We start from the raw sequence: 21234 nt of genomic DNA on the forward strand, positions 1-21234 counted from the left end.
ATTAATGTAATGTGGAAGGAGGCCCATTCACCTCAGTATCTTGGAATGGAAAGTGGAAGAGAGCAGTGTTTTTAAGCAAGAATCGGTCCTCAGCGTATTTTGATTGTTTCTATGATGTGCTTTCTGATTTTTTTTTTTTTAACTAAAAAGCAAACCATCAAACACTTTGTTTTGGCCAGTAGAGTTTTGATAAATGTTAACAAAAGCAGTTGAGACACCCGAAGTCATCAAATAAAGCGATAATCTAACTTTTAATTTGAAGATGTAGAAATGTTTTCTATTTTTAAACATGATTTAGAAAAATTAGTTGTTGAAAAAGCAAGGAAATTATTTTCCCCCCCCTCACGGTAAGTAAAGAGAAGTGACACAGCTCAATATTTTAAATTCTGGTGAGAGGGTCTATTTTTTTTTTTTTTTAAATATACACCTCCTGAATGTAACTATTTAAAAGCTGGACTTTGTTAACAAAATTATTTTCTTGATTGCAGTGCATGTTTGTGTTTACTATTTGTCAAGTTAAAACTTGTTCATTTTTCCTGTGAGGGCATTGTGCTGCTGCTAGGTTATGACAAAATGTAATCCAGATCTTTATTGCTTTTAGCCAGAAGTGGTCACCTTCCGCAACTCCTAATCTTCTGCTTTAATTAACTTTGGTGAATAAAATAAATCATTAGAAAAAAACTTGTTTCACAGTTCACTTATAATCATGTATTTGTATTACAATCTTACTGCAAAGAAAAAAATCCTCCAATAAGTTGATTAAAAGATAGTTTTCATAGGAGCATTTCATAGGAAAACAGAGTGGTTAAATCATCATTGTTAAACTAGATACCAGATAGAAAAGAATTTGCATGTCAGCAGTTTCTTAACTGATAGCCAACTGGTTAGGTGAGTGGCTGGTTTTCCAGGGTAAGGCTTAATTCCATTGATTTTTTTTTTTTTTAATTGCTTAGGCATTGTTTCTAAGGAATGCTCATTTTTTCCCCAAGAGGGAGTTGTTAACTGCATCCTCCAACAAATTCTCTCTCTGACTAGATTTTGGACAGTTTTTTGTATTTTACATCATCATTACATTTCCTCTAGATACAAGTGTAATCTAAAAATTTCAAAACAATTGATTGCTTTAAAAAATATATTTGTTGTAGAAGGTTGCCTCTTCTACCTTTTCCCACCTTCCCCCACCTCCTCACCAAAGTTCAGATGTGTGGGGTATGATATTGACTATCTTGGTACCTTTTTTCACTGGAGTAGGTTTGGATTTCACAGTAATATCAATAAAGAATATGGGCCCTGTCACAATTTCTGACTATGGCTCAGCCTGCTTTTCTTATTTTTAGGCAATGTAGTAATTTTTTAGAGTTACTTTAGATTTTATTGTTAATTGGGCAATATGTAAAAATAATGTAAAAAGCTTTTTTTAAAAAATTATGAATGTTGTGTCTATAAGGTATGAAGAATACTGTAATAGGAACCAGTAAGAATGCCATTTTTTTGAGGAAAAAAATCTGAAGTGAATTTCTCCTTAGTGGTTTAAATTGCATATTAATTCAATTAAATTAAAATCATACCACTCTAGGGGGTCATTATTTTTCTGAGTACTGTGCTCTATGGTAGATACTGGTTCTTCAATGTCAGTGGAACAGATTTAAACTATCAGAACTGCTAACTTGTGATAGCAATGTTTATCTTCATATTAATACCAGCTTCAACGTAATTTTATTGATGTTATTTTAAAAGCATTCTTCTCTCTTCCCCATGTGTCATTTATTCAGGTTAAGATAGAATTTTAGTGGCCAAGGTAAAGAGAATATTAAAGAATACTACCAAAAATGAAAAATGTGGTGTCTGGGCATACTTGGTATCTTCTGTCTTTCCTTCCAGCTCCTCCGGCCCACCCCCTCACACGGTGTGTGTGGACACATGTACACAGAGAGGGAGAGAGAAAGAAAAGGTTGTAAACTTAAAGTTCCTAACTGTCATATTGTGTGTATACAAATGTGTATGTATCTTAAAGCAGCAACCTTCAAATTGGGCAACACACATATCTTACCCTTAACCTTCATGTAACCTTAGGGTACAAGAAGGCTTTCCAGGAGGTTAATGGGGAGAGTTTAACAGCATTAATTCTAAGTTGTTAACTTCCATGTTTTTGTCTCTGAGATTCATCTGCCCCAGAGTGTGCTAGACACCTTTCTGCTTCCTCTCATTATACCAATAAAGCAATGCCTTTCATCTGATCTAAATCTTGATAGTGTTGTATAGAGAGGGAATAACTTTTTAACCTTTTTTATTTCTTTTAATTGTTATACATGACGTAGAATGTTTTTGTGCACTTTGATGTCCATAGATGGGCTATAATTTCTCATTTTTCTGAGTTTACATGTTCCAGAATTGGTTAGGTAGTCACATTTTTACATACAGTTATAAGGTCTGTTTCATTCTACTATCTTTCCTAAACCCATATCCCCCCATCACTTCCCTCTACCTAATCTAAGGTAATTCTGTTATTCCCTAGTCTCCCTCCCCACCCCCCATTTTATTGTGAATTAGCATCTGCATATTAGAGAAAACATTTGGCCTTTGATTTTGTGGGATTGGCTTATTTCACTTAGTATGATATTCTCCAACCATTTACTGGAAAATGCTGTCTGCATGGCTACCACTATTGCTGCTGCCTTTGATTCTACTGCTGCCAGCCAGAGGGAATAAGTCTTAATGACTGGGTAGTTGATTCCTTTGCGAAACTAGTTTCTTTCAGAAATATGTCAGAGGGACCAAATTGAGCTATCAGCTCATTATTAAAACTAATTTTTAATGGCACACCCCATTAAATTTTGGCTATATAATATAGGAGTTTAAAAAATGACAAATGCTATAACCAGAAACCTTTACACTCCCAAATGTTTGAAATGGAAGAATATAAAATGGATTAGCCTGAACCATGTGTCTTTCTAGCAATATGTAATATTCACTTTGGGGTATGTGACTTAATGGAGGGGATGAGGGGCAGAAGGATCATAATCTAGTTTGCTATGATATGTATTTATAGTAAAAGTTTACTTTTGATATTTATAAAGATTATAATTTGTGATATGTTTGCTATTTGATCTATAGTGTTCAGTAATCGAATTACAATACTAAAGAGAATTTTGAGAACCTATGTTCTTGGAAATTTGAAAATTGGCTTTTTTTGGTAAGGAAATATGATAGGGTGATCAAAGTATTTTTAAATACTAAAATATATTACATTGGTATAAGCTTATGTGGGAACTGAGATGAAATAAATTCAAACAGAAAAGGGATAATAAGTTCTTAAATGTTAAAAGAGATTTTATGTACTTTACAAAAAGATGGATGTTGGCAGAATTATTATGGAATTTTTTTCCATTTACAAAAGTTATCTGTATACTTACCTCTAGCACCTAGTCTTGTACAGGACTTATAATCTGTGCTTCATTGATAACTTTTTGACTTGAAATACTTTTTTAGTTAACAGGAATTAGTTTCTGAAATATTTTTCCCAAAATAAAATATGAATATCATAATTGTATGCACAATATCTAAATGCAGTTATTTCCAGGCAGAAACATGTTGGTGAAGAAAAAGTAATGGTCCTTCAGAAGTTTGATATGAAGAATAGAGAGATGAAATATGGGAATAAACAACAGGAAAACAGCAACAGAAAATTCAATATTCACACGCAAAAGAAGGAAATTGGAGCATTATAAACAGAAATCAAATCAAAATAGCTTAACAGCTTAACCTATGTTAAATATAATATGAAAAACTAAAACTCAGAAACTAAAACTAGAGAAAAGGCTTTGTAACATTGTTCTTGGCAAAGATTTCTTGGATATAACTCCCAGTGTACAGGCCAACCCCCTTCACCCCCCCCCCCAAAACACCAAAAAAGCCAAAATGAACAAGTATGATTGTTTTCTAACTAAAATGTATCCATCTAGCAAAGGAAACAATCCCAGTGAAAAGGAAACCCATAGAATAGAAGGAAATATATGCAAAACATGCATCTGATAAGAAGTTAACATACAAAATATATAAGGAATTCATACAACTCAATATCAAAACACCAACTAACCTGATTAAAAAATGGGCAAGGGACTTGAGTTTACATTTCTCTAAATAAGCCATTGAAATGGTCAATAATTCTATGAAAATAAGCGTAGCATCAGTAATTATCAGGGAAATGGAATTGAGAAGCTCAGAGATCACCGCATACCTCATCAGGATGGCCATTTTCAAAAAAAATCTTAAAAGTAATTTATGTTGGCAAGAAGGTGGACAAATTGGTATCATCAGATGAATGTATATATAAAATGTGGTGTATATGAACAATAGAATATTATCAGTCTTAAAAATGATGAAACCATATCATGCAACAACATAGATGAAACTAAAGAATACCAGGCTACATAATATAAGCCAGATACTGAAAGACGAATACAGCATTATTTCACTTACATACCATATGTAAGTAGTCAATCTCAGTAATAGAAAGCAGAATGGTGGCTGCCTGAATTGGGGTTGTCGAAAATAGAGTTTCTGTTCAGAAGATATAATTTCAGTAGTCATAAAAGATGATAAAAGTGAAGATGAAAAAGTTCTAGAGATTTACTGTTTAATGATGTACATATAACTATAATATTTAAAAATTTTAAGAGGGTAGATTTCATGTTATTTATTTTTTTAAAAAGGCATCAAATAGTAATAAAAATAGTGAAACAGAATCCACAAAATGGGAAAAGTTACTGGGAACAAGTGGAAACAGCAAAAACAAATACCTAATAACCAGGATATATAAAGTTTAGTGCCGCAGCTGATGATGCCAAGGTCGAGGGTTCTCCCCGTACGGGCCACCAAATGCTGCAGTCTGGCTGGGCACAATTCAGGAGCCACTTGTCAAAAGAAACGAACTTTATTTTTAGAACACACACACCACACCACACAGCTCCTCAGGAAAAACCCTCAGAGCCCAACTGCCACCATGGGGTTCCCACAAGCCTCTCAACCTCCCCACCTCCTCCTGCTCTTGAGGCCCATTAGCTGGGTCACGTGGGCAGAGCCAAAAAAAGTCCCCCAATGAGCAGCTCTGTGGTCTGAAAGGGCAGGGAAACAACCCAATGAGCATCACCACAGGGGAGCCAGTCAGTTGGCAGCTAGAAGTTTGCTGGGGCCGCTGTGAGCCAATCATCAGCTGGCAGTTGGAAGTTTGCTGGCAGTTGGAAGTTTGCTGGGGCCCCTTCGGCTGTGGCTCTCAACAGTTTAGAATATTAAAAGCATAAAGACAACCAGATAGAAAAGTGAGCAAGAGACTGAGGCAAGTATTTTATCGAAGAATTTTCTAGAGACCAAGATAAATTGCTCTAGCTTTTTTTTTTTTCTTATAATAGTACCAGGCTTAGTCTTATTCTTAGTCATTGTTCTATACCTTGAGTGAACTTATTAGTTCTACTTCTAATTTCTTATGTTCTGATGCTTTTAATTCTGATGCTTTGCTAAGCCTAGAATCATCGCCCCTCCCAAATAATAGCCCAATATTTAGAGATAGAAAATAACTGGCCTAGGAGTGTACTTTTAAAATGGAAATCAACCAATCAGGAGGCCACATTTCTAACAACCTTTTGCATACTCTTACCATGTAGGTATTCACTTGTGGTAATGAACCTAGGGCAAAGTAACAAAAAACTCAAGATAGCCTCTAAGTCTCAGACCTTCTTAAAATTATTCAAACTATCCAGTTTTAAACCTGCTTTAAACTAACTTTTTAAACACGGAACCAAGTATTAGTGAATTGTAGTCTACAGTAGCTTCTTGGACACTAAAACAAAATAATTTCTTTATAAAACAGGAGTTTTTAGAAGTTTTCATCACCAATTTTCACATCCAGTTTTGTTAGAAAAGGAAAATAAGCAAATCATGAAACGTTCATAGTCCACTTAACTCAAGATATGATGAAGGCCTTAATAATAAATTTTTGGACTGGGGGTGTAGCTCAGTCATACAGTGCTTGCTTAGTACTCAAAATTCTTTAACATCAAAAAATAAAAAAAATTATTGACAAAACCACAATATATACAACACTATTACATTTTGAAGTATATTCTTCTAACGTCTGTACATTCTTTATAATCTTTTCTGTAACTTCTTTTAAAAATATTTTAAAATTTGGACTTTCTTTGTATTGTAATAATTTGCACATGCTATGATTCAATTGCCTTTTTTAAAAAAAGGAAGTCTAATTAAAAGTCAACAATTCCTTACCCTGTGGCATACATTAGGCCTTAAAAGCAACCATTTTTTTTTAAAACTGGCATTGTAGTTTTGCATATAGTTACCTGAATGCATGACCTTATGCTCTACTTGTTTGTGGCCACAGAGCCACAAACCTAACCCTATTTTGTATTTTGTTTAGAGACAGGGTCTCACTGAGTTGTTTAGTGCCTCGCTTTTGCTGAGGCTGTGGCTTTGAATTTGAGATCCTCCTGCCTCAGCCTCCTGAAGCCTCTGGGATTACAGACATATACCACCCTGCCCGCTCTGCTTTTTAATTTATCAACTTTGGGCAATATTCAATCTATACTATGAATGGTGAAATTATAGCTTAATCTTTATATTTACATTTTTTTCTGTGTATCTGAGGGCTTTTTTGTTAAGCTTACATTGATGCACAAATGTATTGTTCCTTACAAAGCCAACTGGTCTGCTTTGATAACTATTTTTCTTAAAAATCTAATCTTGTAAACTCTGACTCAAAAACAATTCTTGTATCAAGATCACGTACACCAATAACTCCTCAAAATCATGTCACATTTTAGTCCATATTCAGATGATGAATTTGATGTTCATCCTTTTTTTCTTGCCTGAAGTTTTGTCTTCAATTTTTTTTTCTTGCTTAATAAACATTTCTTCTTTATCATATTGTATGATGTTTCACTTTCTTCCTGATTTTTATTGATATAATGAAATGCATTCTACTTCTTCAATTTTTTCTCTCTTTTTAAAGAACCTTCTTTTCAAAACCTTATAGAGCCTCACATGCTTTTCAAGGAAGATTGTTTTCCATTTTTGTTGTGGAGTTCTCTACAGTATATTCTGTATTGAAGCTTTCTGGGCACCATTTCATTTGGCCAGACATCTACCCCCAGTTTCTTTCAGAATGTATTTGAAATTCTTTGTTCAATGATGATTTCTTAACCTACTTTTTGTCCTATATAGTCTGTATATTTTTCTTTTATGTTTTAATTGTAATTTAAATGGAAAGGAATGAATAGAACTAGACTATTCGCTTTCTTTTATAATATGATATTTTTATATTGTCATTAAATGTCTATTCTAAGCATAGGTATGGTTTAATTTTCAGGCTGAAATTATATTTTTTATGTACCTATCAATTATGTAAATAGTTAATGAAGTTCAAAGGGAAAATAATGCCATTTTTCCAGCTTGGCATCACTAGATGATTTATCTTTTTTGCTTTGTGTTGTGTGTGTGTGTGTGTGTGTGTCTGTGTGTGTCTGTGTGTCTGTGTATGCTTTATTTGTGATTGGCTTAGAGACTTTAGTTTGTCTCTTTCCAGGGAAGAATTCTGAATTATTATTATTTTCAGCTTGTCATGTTTACAAATTGAAATGTGATATACTGAGGAAGTATGCATTCAGTTTTGCATTATGCAATTTTAAAGTACTTTCATCTTCACATTCTCATTTTAAAACTCTTCAGTCATTTTTTATTTGTGTAGTGATCCTTGAAACAATCATTTTTATACTTATTAGAATCGAGCATAAAAGAGTCATCACTCGAATTAGTTGTTAGGGTTATGATATTTATTTCTAAAATAAGAAAAAAATAAATGACAATATAAATCATTTTGAATGACAAGTTGAAATTTTCTAATTAGATTAGATTGAGACTTTGTTTTTGTGTCTTGCAGCTTGAAGAAAGTGGTTGACTTAAAAGACTATTCTTCCATAACATTAATGGAATTAAATTTTACCTTTAACCATATCAACCGTGTGATTTTATGACAATGCAGCTTAGATAAAAGTCAATTGAGAATGGGTACATGAAAGGGAAAGTAAGTGGTTTGAAATTCATACTCCTTTAAAATATATATATATATATATATATTTTAGTATGTATTTATATTCCAAAAGCATATAAATTCATTAATAAGATTTGAAGTTGATATTTAACACAATACAGAAAATTATTGTTATTTTACTTTATTACTTATTTTACCCTTAAAATAATTTAAAGTAGCGTAATATAGTTGTTGCAAAGATAACAGCCTTTAGTATGCCATTAAGTTTTCTCTTTCAGTCTACTTTGATTTCTGACTTGGATGAAATCCATCCGTTATCTTTATTATTAAACAAGAAAAGAAAAAGTATTTTTTTTATGCATCTTGAAACTGTGCTAGAAGTATCCCCAGTATCTGCATAAACTATTCCCAGAATTATAAAGATAAATTACAGTTTTGCACAGATATTCATAGACTCTTAATAAATATTTGTTGAATCATTAAGTATAATCTAAGGTTAGCATATATGCACAAATTTGTTAATTAGGTAAATGAATGAACAGTGACTGTTAAATTTACATCATAGAGAAGATTAAGGGTAAATGCATTTTATTTATTTATTTTTTTTCTGTGCCAGTGTCTCCATTTATTTTTTTTTATTTTTTTTTTTTAATTTTTATTGGTTGTTCAAAACATTACAAAGCTCATGATATATCATCTTTCATACATTTGACTCAATTGGGTTTTGAACTCCCATTTTTACCCCAAATACATATTGCAGAATCACATCGGTTACACCCTCACCTTTTTACATAATGGCATATTAGTGACTGTTGTATTCTGCTACCTTTTCTATCCCCTACTATCCCCCCTCCCCTCCCCTCCCATCTTCCCTCTCTACCTCATGTGCTGTTGTTCAATTCTCTCCCTTGTTTCCCCCCCTTTCCCCTCACAACCTCTTCTATGTAATTTTGTGTAACATTGAGGGTCTCCTACCATTTCCATATGTTTTCCCTTCTCTCTCCCTTTCTCTCCCCCCAATCGTCTTTGTTTAATGTTAATCTTTTCCTCATGCTCTTCCTCCCTGTTCTGTTCTTAGTTGCTCTCTTTATATCAAAGAAGACATTTGGCATTTGTTTTTTAAGAATTGGCTAGCTTCGCTTAGCATAATCTGCTCTAATGCCATCCATTTCCCTGCAAATTTTATGATTTTATGATTTTTTAGTGCTGCATAGTACTCCATTGTGTATAGATGCCACATTTTTTTTTTTATCCATTCATCTATTGAAGGGCATCTAGGCTTTTCCCACAGTCTAGCTATTGTGAATTGTGCCGCTATGATCATTGATGTGGCAGTATCCCTATAGTACGCTCTTTTAAGATCCTCAGGGAATAGTCCGAGGAGGGCGATAGCTGGGTCAAATGGTGGATCCATTCCCAGCTTTCCCAGGTATCTCCATACTGCTTTTCATATTGGCCTTACCAATTTGCAGTCCCACCAGTAGTGTACAAGTGTACCCTTTTCCCCACATCCTTGCCAAAACTTATTGTTGTTTGACTTCATAATGGCTGCCACTCTTACTGGAGTGAGATGGTATCTTAGGGTGGTTTTAATTTGCATTTCTCTGACTGCTAGAGATGGTGAGCATTTTTTCATGTACTTGTTGATTGATTGTATGTCCTCCTCTGTGAATTGCCTGTTCAGGTCCTTGGCCCATTTGTTGATTGGGTTATTTGTTATCTTATTGTTTAATTTTTTGAGTTCTTTGTATATTCTGGATATTAGGGCTCTATCTGAAGTGTGAGGGGTAAAAATTTGTTCCCAGGATGTAGGCTCTCTAGGGTAAATGCATTTTAAAGATTAGAAGCAAAATAAATAATTTGTTAAGCTGAGCACCTGAGAAAAATCATGAAAGAAGATAATTAAAGTATTCTCATTCTGTACTGGTTTTTACATGTTTAATTTTTTTTTTATCTAACTACAAATATAACTAATTTAAAAGCATTCTAGAAAAAAAAACCCAAACATTATTTAATATCTTCAATGTGCCGGCACTGAAATGGGGGTTTTTCATATATTGTTTCATCATTAATACAATCCTATGAATTATTACCATCAGCATGTTTAGATGATAAGATGATTTTTTGATAATTTAACTGACTTCCCTTCATTTTAAAAGTCTCACAGTGAATGAAGCAAGAATTTAAACCCAGACCTGGGGAAGATATTCAGTTGATATGCACAGCCTCACTGATTTTAAATATTTTGAACATCAACACTGCCTAGACCAGTATAACACTAAATTATATATATATTTTTCTATTATTTCATGCCTTATAAATATTCATTCAGTGCTTTTTCTGGCAAGGACTTTTCTAGATACCTGGGATACAGTGGTTATTAAGCTATGAACTTTGTCATAAGTGGATTTTTTCTGTAGCAAAACTTAAAAAAATAGAAAAATTTGACCATTTGTTCTTCAAGTAATAAGTAAAAAGGTTTTTTAGAAAATAACTTTCTGTTTTGGAAGACAAAGGGAAGGAAAATGCAATGCAACAATTGTGGGCTGTAATTATTAAGTCAGGTTTTTTTTTTTTTAATTCTTTATTACTGGGCTCTTCTCTACCATCCAACATAAATAAATAAGTTGTTCTGACTGCACACTTTTTCAACTTGCTCTTTTATTTGCATTTTCTCCCCATTCACAGAAATAAAGAAAAACAACTACTCACAGATTTATCTAAAACTGTTTTTTCCCATTTCTTGCCTTATAATTACTCTTTATAGCATGTTCCATTCAGGATTCCATCCCCAGAATAAACCTGGCATTGCTCTTGTCAGATCATCCATATTTTCCTTGTTGAATTCTAATGCCATTTCCAACCTTCTCTGTCCTTATTACTGAAATCCTAAGTATCATCTAACACAATTATCCACTCCATCTTTCTGTGAACGTATATGCCCCCATCTTTGACATGAATATTTGGACTTGAAATTTAGTAGTTAAACTTATCTTGATGCCTCTCTTTTCTTTTTTCTCTATATGCAATAATACATCAGAGAATTCTGCCTATTCTACCTCTAAAACATATACAGAATCAGTCCACTTTTTTTCAGAACCCTATTTCCATTTAAAACATAATCTCTTGCCTTAAATCTATCCTCTATACAATAAGGTGAACTATTTTTAAATATGTGTTTTGTTGAACTACACCATTTTGTATATATAAAAAAGTACAAAAGTGAGGCAAGGAAAGCTCTTTACCTCACTCATTACCTGTCACAGTTTCCAGCACCCTAGAAGAACATTGCCAGCCCCACAGAAACTACCTCATGCCCCCTCTCAATTTCTATATTCTTTTTTATCCATAACTCACTGCTGTCACGAGTTTTTGCATCCAAAACATGTTTCTCATGTTTTAAAACTATATAAATGGAAAATCTTTACATATACCATATATAAAAGTTATTTAAAGCTTCATATAACTCATCACTTTGTATTTTATATCTGGCTGCTTTCCCTCAATATAATGTTTCTGAGAATCATCCAAGTTATATTATTTTCATTGCTATTTCAATTTAAAAAAATATTTTTTAGTTGTACCTTTGTTTATTTATATGCAATGCTAAGAATCAAACCCAGTGTCTCACACTTGATAGGCAAGAGCTCTATCATTATGCTGTGACCCCAGCCCATGAAAAGCAATTTTATCAAATATTTTAGTAATTGGCTGTTCAACATGCTGTATGTGAAATTCAAGTTTTTTTAATCCTTGTCAGCACTAGGCTTTGTCAACCTTTAATATTTGTTTAGCTGGTGAGTGTATATTGCTATCTTTGTAGCATTACTTTATATTTCCTTAAGTTTGAGAACCTTTTCATATTTATTTGTCATTCATATCTCCTCTTTTGCTAAGTACCTGTTCAAGTCTTGGCTTCCCCCCACCCCCAATTGAAGTTTCTGATTTCTTTTCCTGATTGTCTGTAAATAGGAAATCATTAAGGTAGGAAATCTTTCCTTAGTCCTATCACCCTGATCTCATATTTGTCCTTTAAATAGGACAAAATGTTCCCCTTTTCAAATATATTTTCAAATATTATGGACACATATACTCTTTGGTTATCATTCTATTTTTCCTCTGGAAAACCACTTCCACTAATGAGCTATCATTACCCCTTTTTCCAAGTATGGGTAATTGACCTGTGCTCCAAAATTCTCACTACTCATTGACTACATTGTTATTGGATTATAGAAAGCCAACTTGGAGCCAGAAGATAACATAAGATATGGAAAAGAGATACTAGCTTTTACATAGTAGGCTTTTACTTGTTACCACCATCTTTATATAAAACCAAGACTGAACCCAAGGCAGCCTAGAGAAACTAAGTGAAAACAAATTCATTTGAAATAATTTGTTCTTAAATTTAGCTATGCCTTAAGTCAGCATAACCACCTATTTTTAATACATGTTCCCAAAGGCTATTTTTTAAATTTTAATTTAAAATCCTTTTGGGGGGCTTAAGACTGTTTGTTTGGAATATCTGATACTTGCAACAAAGTGAATTTGAGCTGATACCATTTAGTTGCATTCATAAACATTTAGAATATTGCTTTTGTTCATATATGCTTATTTGAATATACAAAATCAATATAATTTGACTAACACGTTAGTTTTTTATATATGACAGCGGAATGCATTACAATTCTTATTACACATATAAAGCACATTTTTTTCATATCTCTGGTTGTATACAAAGTATATTCACACCAATTCGTGTCTTCATACCTGTACTTTGGATACTAATGATCATCACATTCTACCATCATTAATAACCCCGTGCCCCCTCCCTTCACCTCCAATCCCTCTGCCCTATCTAGAGTTCATGTATTCCTCCCATGCTCCCTCTCCCCATCCCACTATGAATCAGCCTCCTTATATCAAAGAAAACATTTGGCATTTGGTTTTTGGGGATTGGCTAACTTCACTTAGCATTATCTTCTCTAACTCCATCCATTTACCTGCAAATGCCGTGATTTTATTCTCTTTTATTGCTGAATAATATTCCATTGTGTATATATGCCACATTTTTATTTTTTTATTTTTTTTTAATTAATTTTTATTGTAGGTTGTTCAAAACATTACATAGTTCTTGATATATCATATTTCACACTTTGATTCAAGTGGGATATGAACTCCCATTTTTACCCCATATACAGATTGCAGAATCACTTCAGTTGCACAACCATTGATTTACATATTGCCATTCTGGAGTCTGTTGTATTCTGCTGCCTTTCCTATCCTCTACTATCCCCCCTCCCCCCTTCCCTCCCCTCTTCTCTCTCTACCCCCTCTACTGTAATTCATTTCTCCCCCTTATATTTTCCCTCCTTTCCCCTCACTTCCTCTTGTATGTAATTTTGTATACCCCTGAGGGTCTCCTTCCATTTACATGCAATTTCCCTTCTCTCTCCCTTTCCCTCCCACCTCTCATCCCTGTTTAATGTTAATCTTCTTCTCATGCTCTTCTTCCCTACTCTGTTCTTAGTTACTCTCCTTATATCAAAGAAGACATTTGGCATTTGTTTTTAAGGGATTGGCTAGCTTCACTTAGCATAATCTGCTCTAATGCCATCCATTTCCCTCCAAATTCTATGATTTTGTCATTTATTAATGCAGAGTAATACTCCATTGTGTATAAATGCCACATTTTTTTTATCCATTCGTCTATTGAAGGGCATCTAGGTTGGTTCCACAGTCTTGCTATTGTGAATTGTGCTGCTATGAACATGGATGTAGCAGTGTCCCTATAGTGTGCTCTTTTTAGGTCTTTAGGGAATAGACCGAGTAGTGGAATAGCTGGATCAAATGGTGGTTCCATTCCGAGCTTTCCAAGAAATCTCCATACTGCTTTCCAAATTGGCCGCACCAATTTGCAGTCCCACCAGCAATGTACAAGAGTACCCTTTTCCCCACATCCTCGCCAGCACTTGTTGCTGTTTGACTTCCTAATGGCTGCCAATCTTACTGGAGTGAGATGGTATCTTAGGGTGGTTTTGATTTGCATTTCTCTGACTGCTAGAGATGGTGAGCATTTTTTCATATACTTGTTGATTGATTGTATGTCCTCCTCTGAGAAATTTCTGTTCAGGTCCTTGGCCCATTTGTTGATTGGGTTATTCGTTATCTCATTGTCTAATTTTTTTAGTTCTTTGTATATTCTGGATATTAGGGCTCTGTCTGAAGTGTGAGGAGTAAAGATTTGTTCCCAGGACGTAGGCTCCCTATTTACCTCTCTTATTGTTTCTTTTGCTGAGAAAAAACTTTTTAGTTTGAGTAAGTCCCATTTGTTGATTCTAGTTATTAACTGTTGTGCTATGGGTGTCCTATTGAGGAATTTGGAGCCCGACCCCACAGTATGTAGATCATAGCCAACTTTTTCTTCTATCAGACGCCATGTCTCTGATTTGATATCAAGTTCCTTGATCCACTTTGAGTTAACTTTTGTGCATGGCGAGAGAAAGGGATTCAGTTTCATTTTGTTGCATATGGATTTCCAGTTTTCCCAACACCATTTGTTGAAGATGCTATCCTTCTTCCATTTCATGCTTATAGCCCCTTTATCAAATATAAGATAGTTGTAGTTTTGTGGATTGGTTTCTGTGTCCTCTATTCTGTACCATTGGTCCACCTGCCTGTTTTGGTACCAGTACCATGCTGTTTTTGTTACTATTGCTCTGTAGTATAGTTTGAAGTCTGGTATAGCTATACCGCCTGATTCACATTTCCTGCTTAGAATTGTTTTTGCTATTCTGGGTCTTTTATTTTTCCATATGAATTTCATGATTGCTTTCTCTATTTCTACAAGAAATGCCGTTGGGATTTTGATTGGCATTGCATTAAACCTATAGAGAACTTTTGGTAATATCGCCATTTTGATGATGTTACTTCTACCTATCCATGAACAGGGTATATTTTTCCATCTTCTAAGATCTTCTTCTATTTCTCTCTTTAGGGTTCTGTAGTTTTCATTGTATAAGTCTTTCACCTCTTTTGTTAGGTTGATTCCCAAGTATTTTATTTTCTTTGAGGATATTGTGAATGGGGTGGTTGTCCTCATTACCATTTCAGAGGATTTGTTGCTGATATACAGGAATGCCTTTGATTTATGCATGTTGATTTTATAGCCTGCCACTTTGCTGAATTCATTTATTAGCTCTAATAGTTTCTTTGTAGACCCTTTTGGGTCTGCTAGGTATAGAATCATGTCATCTGCAAATAGTGATAATTTGAGTTCTTCTTTTCCTATTTTTATGCCTTTAATTTCTTTCGTCTGTCTAATTGCTCTGGCCAGTGATTCGAGAACTATGTTGAACAGAAGTGGTGAGAGAGGGCATCCCTGTCTTGTTCCAGAGTTTAGAGGGAATGCCTTCAGTTTTTCTCCATTCAGAATGATGCTAGCCTGAGGCTTAGCATAGATTGCTTTTACAATGTTGAGGTATGTTCCTGTTATCCCTAGTTTTTCTAGAGTTTTGAACATAAAGGGATGCTGTACTTTGTCGAATGCTTTTTCCGCATCTATCGAGATGACCATATGGTTCTTATTTTTAAGCCTGTTGATGTGGTGAATAACATTTATTGATTTCCGTATATTGAACCAACCTTGCATCCCAGGGATAAATCCTACCTGATCATGGTGCACAATTTTTTTGATATGTTTTTGTATCCGGTTCGCCAGAAGTTTATTGAGGATTTTTGCATCTAGGTTCATTAGAGATATTGGTCTGTAGTTTTCTTTCTTTGAAGTGTCTTTGTCTGGTTTAGGAATCAGGGTGATGTTGGCCTCATAGAATGAATTTGGAAGTTCTCCCTCTTTTTCTATTTCCTGAAATAGCTTGAAAAGTATTGGTGTTAATTCCTCTTTAAAGGTTTTGAAAAACTCTGCTGTATACCCATCCGGTCCTGGGCTTTTCTTAGTTGGTAGTCTTTTGATGGTATCTTCTATTTCCTCAATTGATATTGGTCTGTTTAGGTTGTCAATATCCTCCTGACTCAATCTGGGCAAATCATATGACTTAAGAAATTTATCGATGCCTTCACTATCTTCTATTTTATTGGAGTATAAGGATTCAAAATAATTTCTGATAATCTTCTGTATTTCTGAAGTGTCTGTTGTGATATTGCCTTTTTCATCCCGTATGCTGGTAATTTGAGTTCTCTCTCTTCTTCTCTTTGTTAGCGTGGCTAAGGGTCTGTCGATTTTATTTATTTTTTCAAAGAACCAACTTTTAGTTTTGTCAATTTTTTCAATTGTTTCTTTTGTTTCGATTTCATTAATTTCAGCTCTGATTTTAATTATTTCTTGTCTTCTACTTCTTTTGCTGTTGTTTTGCTCTTCTTTTTCTAGGATTTTGAGTTGAAGTATTAGATCATTTATTTGTTGGTTTTTTCTTTTTTTAAGGAATGAACTCCAAGCAATAAATTTTCCTCTTAGAACTGCTTTCAATGTGTCCCATAGATTCCGATATGTTGTGTCTGTGTTTTCATTTATCTCTAAGAATTTTTTAATTTCCTCCTTGATGTCTTCTATAACCCATTGATCATTCAGTAACCTATTGTTCATTCTCCAAGTGATGCATGATTTTTCCTTACTTCTTTTATCGTTGATTTTCAATTTCATTCCATTATGATCGGATAATATGCATGGTATTATCTCTACTCCTTTATATTGTCTAATAGTTGCCCTGTGACATAATATATGATCTATTTTTGAGAAGGATCCATGTGCTGCTGAGAAAAAAGTGTAACTGCTTGATGTTGGGTGGTATATTCTATATATGTCAATTAAGTCTAGGTTATTAATTGTGTTATTGAGCTCTATAGTTTCCTTATTCAACTTTTGTTTGGAAGATCTGTCCAGTGGTGAGAGAGGTGTGTTGAAGTCTCCCATGATTATTGTATGGTGGTCTATTAGACTCTTGAACTTGAGAAGAGTTTGTTTGATGAACATAGCTGCACCATTGTTTGGGGCATATATGTTTATGATTGTTATGTCTTGTTGGTGTATGGTTCCCTTGAGAAGTATGTAGTGTCCCTCTTCATCCCTTTTGATTAACTTTGGCTTGAAATCTATTTTATTTGAAATGAGTATGGACACTCCTGCTTGTTTCCGAAGTCCATATGAGTGATATGATTTTTCCCAACCTTTCACCTTCAGTCTATGTATGTCTTTTCCTATCAAATGCGTCTCCTGAAGGCAGCATATTGTTGGGTCTTGTTTAGTGATCCATTCTGCTAGCCTGTGTCTCTTAATTGGTGAGTTTAAGCCATTAACATTTAGAGTTATTATTGAGATATGGGTTGTTCTTCCAGCCATATTTGTTTATTTATTTTATTAAACATGGTTTGTTTTCCTCTTTGATTATTCCCCCCCACCTTTACTGTACTACCTCCTGCTGTTGGTTTTCATTGATATTTTCCATTTCCTCTTCCTGTAATATTTTGCCGAGGATGTTTTGAAGAGATGGTTTTCTAGCTGCAAATTCTTTTAACTTTTGTTTATCATGGAAGGTTTTAATTTCATCTTCCATCCTGAAGCTTAATTTCGCGGGATACACAATTCTTGGTTGGAACCCCTTTTCTTTCAGTGTTTGAAATATGTTATTCCAGGATCTTCTAGCTTTCAGAGTCTGTGTTGAAAGATCAGCTGTTATCCTGATTGGTTTACCCCTAAATGTAATCTGCTTCCTTTCTCTTGTAGCTTTTAAAATTCTCTCCTTATTCTGTATGTTGGGCATCTTCATTATAATGTGTCTAGGTGTGGATCTCTTATGATTTTGCACATTCGGCGTCCTGTAGGCTTCTAGGATTTGGGATTCTGTCTCATTCTTCAAGTCTGCGAAGTTTTCTCGTATTATTTCGTTGAATAGATTGCTCATTCCTTTGGTTTGGACCTCAATACCTTCCTGTATCCCCATGACCCTTAAGTTGGGTCTCTTTATGTTATCCCATATTTCTTGAATGTTCTGCTCATGGTTTCTTAACAGCTTTGCTGAGCTGTCTATGTTCTTCTCCAGTTGAAATACTTTGTCTTCATTGTCTGATGTTCTATCTTCTAAGTGTTCTACTCTGCTGGTAGTATTCTCAATTGAGTTTTTAAGTTGGTTTATTGTTTCCTGCATTTCCAGGATTTCTGTTTGTTTGTTTTTTATAACCTCTATCTCTCTGTATAATTGATCTTTTGCTTCTTGGATTTGTTTATGTAATTTATTGTCGAAGTGGTCGAAGTGGTCTTTCATTGTCTGATTTTGCTGTCTAATGTCTTCCTTGAGACTCCAGATCATCTGAAGCATGTATATCCTGAATTCTTTATCTGACATTCCATCTGCTGCAGATATTACCTCTTCTAAAGTTGAGTTGACCTGCATTGCTTGTGGTCCTTTCTTTCCTTGTCTTTTCATACTGATCGTGTTTCTTTCTGCTTGGTGAAACTGTTGTGTTATTGATTTTTCCCCCTATATATTTATATTGCTCTTGTATAGCTGCAAAGTCTCCCTCGCAGGCTTTGGCGGTGGCTCTGCCCCTCCTCCAATTGAGGCAATGTGCCTTCCACGCCAGGAGGCCGCTGTACCTGTACTTTCGATGGGCCTGTTCTTTCGGTGGTCACAGGTCCGCCTACCTTGCAGGCGTGAGCAGCGGCTTTGCCCCTCCGCTGGCCACTAGGCCTGTTCTGTCTGTCGGTTGCAGATCTGTCTACCTAAAAGGCGCTGGTGGCGGCTCTGCCCCTCCCCCGACCAGGGCGATGTATCTGGCGGGCCACTGGGCCTGTTTTGTCGGTGGTCATGGTTCCGCCTACCTTGCACACGCGTGGAGCAGCTGTTTCATTAGTGCCTGGGCACACTCTCCTTGTTTGCCTCCCTCAGGCCCTAAGTTTGTAGAGCTTGGGGCTGAGAACCCCCAGCAAATTTGCTTACCTTCTGGTAGCCACGCCCCCGTATCTGGTGCAAGAGACCTCAGTTGTCAGCACTGGTGGGAGCTGTAGCTGGGAGACCCGCGCCGCGCGGCTCCCGCCGGCTCCTGCGTCAGCGCCGCCTCACCTCCCGCCGGTTCCCGTGCCGCTGCCGCGGTTCCCGCCAGCTCCGGCCGGCTCCCTCGCCGCTCCTGCTAATTTAGAATCCGCTGGGAAGGAATCTCTTTGGCCGATCTTTGGTGACTTCCCCTCTCTGCTATGGCGGGCCCCTGGCTCCTTGCAGGAGTGACCGAAGGGAGAGGTGGAACTGGCTTGTCTCTGGTCTGACACAATCTCTGGTTTTAGATCCCAGTTCGCTAATTCATAGAGGCTTGGTTAGATTTCCTTCCCATCCTCTCAAGGGGGGGAGCCCTTTCCCGGGTGGGCAGGGCCGTTAGCAGAGCCGGAAGGGCACGTGCCTTCTGTCGGGCCAGGCGGGGACCCTTCTGGCTGCGCTGGGCCGCCGGGGGCGCCCACAGAGCCAGGCAGATGGCGCCCGCGTGGCTAAGAGCCGGGCGGGGTGACCCTTCGCAGAGCGGGCGGGCCGCCAGGAGTGCCGGGATGGTGGGAGCTGTCTGCCGGCCGGGCAGGGACCCTTCTCGACGAGCAGGGCCGCTGGGGGCGCTTGTAAAGCCGGGCGGCTGCAGCCTCGTGGCTAAGAACCAGGCGGGCGGGGTGGCTGTTTGCAGAGCAAGAGCGGAATGGCGGGAGCTGTCTGCCGGCAGGGCGGGGACCCTTCTTGCAGAGCAGGGCCGCCGGGGGCGCTTGTAAAGCCGGGTGGCTGCAGCCGCGTGGCTAAGACCCAGGCGGGCGGGGTGGCTGTTTGCAGGGCAAGAGCGGGACCGCCAGGGTAGGCGGGATGGCGGAAGCTGTCTGTCGGCCGGGCAGGGACCCTTCTCGCCGAGCAGGGTCGCCGGGGGCGCTTGTAAAGCCGGGCGGCTGCAGCCTCGTGGCTAAGAACCAGGCAGGCGGGGTGGCTGTTTGCAGAACAAGAGAGGAATGGCGGGAGCTGTCTGCCGGCAGGGCGGGGACCCTTCTCGCCGAGCAGGGCCGCCGGGGGTGCTTGTAAAGCCGGGTGGCTGCAGCCGCGTGGCTAAGAACCAAGCGGGCGGGGTGGCTGTTTGCAGAACAAGAGTGGAATGGCGGGAGCTGTCTGCTGGCCGGGCGGGGACCCTTTTGCCGCGCTGCTCTGGGCCGCCTGCCGCTTGCAGAAGCGGCGGGTGGCCGCGGGATTGGACTCTGAGCCCGCGCTGCCGGTCAAGTTTCACTTGTCTGGGGCAAACTGTCACGTCTAATAAACTTACTAATTCTCGGCAGGTCTCCTTTCAACGGAATTTTGCTAGAAGATCCTCAGTAGGTAGAATGTAGCTGTTTTAATTGGTGTTTCTGATCCCGTTAATGTGGAGATATTGAAAGTGCAGCTTCCTCGCCGGCCGCCATGTTGGATCCCTACATATGCCACATTTTTAAATCCATTCATCTATTGAAGAGCATCTAGGTTGGTTCCTCAGTTTAGCCATTGTGAATTGTGCTGCTGTAAACATTGATGTGGCTGTGTCCCTGTAGTATGCTGTTTTTAAGTCCTTTGGGTATAGACCGAGGAGAAGGGATAGCTGGGTCAAATGGTGGTTTCATTACCAATTTTCCAAGAAATCTCCATAGTGCTTTTCATATTGGCTGCACCAATTAGCAGTCCCACCAGCAGGTGTACCTTTTTCCCCACATCCTCGCCAACATTTATTGTTATTTGTCTTCATAATAACTGCCATTCTGACTGGAGATGAAATCTTAGAGTAGTTTTCATTTGCATTTCTCTAATTGCTAATGATGTGGACCATTTTTCATATATTTGTTGGTTGATTGATTGTATATCATCTTCTGAGAAGTGTTTGTTCAGGTCCTTGGCCCATTTATTGATTGGATTATTTGTTTTCTTGGTGCTTGCTTAGCTTTTTGAGTTCTTTATATAACCTAGAGATTAGTGCTCTATCTGATGTGTGAGGGGTAAAGATTTGCTCCCAAGATGTAGGCTCTCTATTCACCTCACAGATTGTTTCTTTATGAGCAAGGAAATTTATCCCAGAAATTCAAGGTTAGATTAACATTTAAAAATCAATTAATGTGGTATACCATATCCATAAACAACAAAACTTATATAGGGTTGGAGTGTAGTTCTATGGTGGAACTC

General features: G+C 37.0%; 1 protein-coding gene across 1 annotated transcript in view; it reads left to right on the plus strand.

Moving 5' to 3' along the window:
* Positions 1 to 21234, plus strand: part of Zcwpw2 (zinc finger CW-type and PWWP domain containing 2) — a 140234-nt gene that overhangs the window by 1187 nt on the left and 117813 nt on the right. The window lies entirely within an intron of this gene.

This window comes from Callospermophilus lateralis, chromosome 1 (assembly GCF_048772815.1).
Source record: "Callospermophilus lateralis isolate mCalLat2 chromosome 1, mCalLat2.hap1, whole genome shotgun sequence".
NCBI classification, from domain to species: domain Eukaryota; kingdom Metazoa; phylum Chordata; class Mammalia; order Rodentia; family Sciuridae; genus Callospermophilus; species Callospermophilus lateralis.